This window comes from Haliotis rufescens, unplaced genomic scaffold (assembly GCF_023055435.1).
Source record: "Haliotis rufescens isolate VD_foot unplaced genomic scaffold, xgHalRufe1.0.p SCAF_7, whole genome shotgun sequence".
NCBI lineage: Eukaryota > Metazoa > Mollusca > Gastropoda > Lepetellida > Haliotidae > Haliotis > Haliotis rufescens.
In genome coordinates, this window is record NW_025964361.1 from 38,422,749 (window position 1) to 38,426,861 (window position 4,113).

Sequence of the window (4,113 nt, forward strand, 5' to 3'; positions counted from 1 at the left end):
CAATGGGGACCTTGCTTCCCTGGAATCCCACTGGAAAGAAAGTCTCAAGTGCTGTCTTGGATGTATGTATGTAAATTATTCACAGGTGTCCATGAACATATACTAAAAAAAACAACAGAAAATCAAACGCTGAAAAATACATTTATATCCCAAACATAAGTAGAAAACTATACAGTTGCAGCCTTCGAAATTTGCCTTTTCAAAAGCCAGTCATCAACGGTTGTAGTTAGTTCTGCTTGAACAAGACAAAAATGTTTATTCTGTTTTTATTTCTGTCAGTTTTATTCAGCTTCTAGCAAAATTGAAGCACTGAGAAGTGGTTCAGAATTATGGGCCTCAAATGCTGCTAGTCAACGAGGACTACTATCACTGGAGTTTTGGGCAAACAGACAAGCTTGAATTTCAAAGGCTGCACTTATATAAACTGATTCACATTCTTCAATAACAAAAAAGTATCTCAAACAAGATATGACACCTGAGATTAAGCTGAAATATGAGACTGGTCATATAAAAATTGTTTGTCAATGAAATGGCAGCAGAATACACAAACAAGATCTTTGTGTTTTATAGAAGAAATCCTGGAATGCAATTTGTGGGCATATTGCTCCCAGGATGGGTCTACATTGGTTAGGCCAGTCTGACCTATAATCCCCACAGGGAGACAAGCATGGGGTACTGGGGACCTACTTTGACCTTTAATCCCCACAGGGAGACAAGCATGGGATACTGGGGACCTACTTTGACCTATAATCCCCATAGGGAGACAAGCATGGGGTACTGGGGACCTACTCTGACCTTTAATCCCAACAGAGAGACAAGAATGAGGTATTGGTCCTGGGGGACAACCAACTCTCACCTACACTTCCCTTAGGGAGACAAGCATGGGATACTTGGTATCTACTCTGACCTATAATCCCCACATGGAGACAAGCATGGGATACTGAGGACCTACTCTGACCTAAATTCCCCACAGGGAGACAGCATGGGATACTGGGGACCTACTCTGACCCACATTCCCCACAGGGAGTCAGCATGGGAAACTGAGGACCTACTCTGACCCACATTCTCCATAGGGAAACAGCATGGGATAATGAGGACCTATTCTGACCCACATTCTCCATAGGAAAACAGCCTGGGATAATGGGGACCACTCTGACCCACATTCCCCACAGGGAGTCAGCATGGGATAATGGGGACCTACTCTGACCCACATTCCCCACAGGGAATCAGCATGGGATACTGGAGACCTACTCTGACCCACATTCCCCACAGGGAGACAGCATGGGATACTGGGGACCTACTCTGACCCACATTCCCCACAGGGAGTCAGCATGGGATACTGAGGACCTACTCTGACCCACATTCCCCACAGGGAGACAGCATGGGATACTGGGGACCTACTCTGACCCACATTCCCCACAGGGAGTCAGCATGGGATACTGGGGACCTATTCTGACCCACATTCCCCACAGGGAGACAGCATGGGATACTGAGGACCTACTCTGACCCACATTCCCCACAGGGAGTCAGCATGGGATACTGGGGACCTACTCTTACCCACATTCCCCACAGGGAGACAGCATGGGATACTGAGGACCTACTCTGACCCACATTCCCCACAGGGAGTCAGCATGGGATACTGGGGACCTATTCTGACCCACATTCCCCACAGGGAGACAGCATGGGATACTGAGGACCTACTCTGACCCACATTCCCCACAGGGAGTCAGCATGGGATACTGGGGACCTACTCTTACCCACATTCCCCACAGGGAGACAGCATGGGATACTGAGGACCTACTCTGACCCACATTCCCCACAGGGAGTCAGCATGGGATACTGGGGACCTATTCTGACCCACATTATCCATAGGAAAACAGCATGGGATACTGAGGACCTACTCTGACCTACATTCCCCACAGGGAGTCAGCATGGGATACTGGGTACCTCTTCTGACATATAATCCCCACAGGGAAACAGCATGGGATACTGGGGACCTACTCTGACCCACATTCTCCAAAGGGAAACAGCATGGGATACTGAGGACCTACTCAGACCCACATTCTCCATAGGGAAACAGCCTGGGATACTGGGGACCTACTCTGACCCACATTCTCCAAAGGGAAACAGCATGGGATACTGAGGACCTACTCTGACCTACATTCTCTAAAGGGATACAGCATGGGATAATGGGGACCTACTCTGACCCACATTCTCCATAGGGAAACAGCATGGGATAATGGGGACCTACTCTGACCTACATTCCTAACAGGGAGACAGCATGGGATACTGGGGACCAACTCTGACCTACATTCCCCACAGGGAAACAGCATGGGATAATGGGGACCTACTCTGACCCACATTCTCCATAGGGAAACAGCCTGGGATACTGAGGACCACTCTGACCCACATTCCCCACAGGGAGACAGCATGGGATACTGGGGACCTACTCTGACCCACATTCCCCATAGGGAAACAGCATGGGATAATGGGGACCTACTCTGACCTACATTCCCAACAGGGAGACAGCATGGGATACTGGGGACCAACTCTGACCTACATTCCCCACAGGGAAACAGCATGGGATACTGGGGACCAACTCTGACCTACATTCCCCACAGGGAAACAGCATGGGATAATGGGGACCTACTCTGACCCACATTCTCCATAGGGAAACAGCCTGGGATACTGAGGACCACTCTGACCCACATTCCCCACAGGGAGACAGCATGGGATACTGGGGACCTACTCTGACCCACATTCCCCATAGGGAAACAGCATGGGATAATGGGGACCTACTCTGACCTACATTCCCAACAGGGAGACAGCATGGGATACTGGGGACCAACTCTGACCTACATTCCCCACAGGGAAACAGCATGGGATACTGGGGACCTACTCTGACCTACATTCCCCACAGGGAAACAGCATGGGATAATGGGGACCTACTCTGACCCACATTCTCCATAGGGAGACAGCCTGGGATACTGAGGACCTACTCTGACCTACATTCCCCACAGGGAGACAGCACGGGATACTGGTGATCTTTCTGAGTAGCTAAGGATCATCTTGTGACCTAAAGAACTTTACGCCATCAATAATCTTTCCCTCAAATTACAGGTTCGTTAAGTACAAGAGACCAGATTAGCCCCAAAGGCAATGAACATGGTTAATAGCAGCGGGGCAAATCAGACAATTCACCTCAAGTACAGGTTTGTACAGACACAAAGGTTGTATGAATAAAATATAATAAACAACATTTCCTACAACTTAATATGGCCCTTTTTCCAAATTTTAACATAAGTATGAGACAAAATTAATATTATATTGCTTGTGTTCCACAGCATTAGAAAATAGTTATTTTTACATGAATTATTATTTATAAACTGATTGACCATGAGAATGTTAAATGAAACTATACTACTCCACTTTTGATAGGGATATTTTTATATTCATATCTGATTATCCCTATTTAAAGTTAAGTAATATACATGCTGATCCAGCAAGATCATACATTCTTAAAAAATATAGAACATCCAAATGCTTGCACACCATGACAGATTAACTATAGCAATATGAAAGAATAGGGTGTTCTGGAACTTCTTTTGAGCAGTATAGCTCTAGGACTCATATCACTCACGTCACATGACTGTACCGTGGAACATTGATACTTATGTCATTGTATTTAACCTAACAAGTGTCACAGACGCAAAATGAAGTACAAGGCAAGGGGGTACATATTAACATGCCACAGATGATGTGATAGGGTCAGTCTTGAGTCACAATTGAACAGTCATTTACAAAGATGTTCTCCTATATACTCTACAGTCCCTACAAAAAACATGAATGTTGGAAGTAGTCTTAATTTGGGTGAAGTGAGGTGAAATGGGGGTGAGGTGATGTGAAATTGGGTTAGACATCGCGTTCAAGATTATTGCACTAATACAACGACGGTGAGCGTGCATGCAACTCAGACACAGTATACAGACTCTGAGCTGCTGGGTCCTTGTTTTACCCCCTTGTGCAGGCAGTAACAACAAGTACCATATTTTAATGTCTTTTAGTATGAGTGAGTGAGTATGGTTTTACGCCGCTTTTAGCAATATTCCAGCA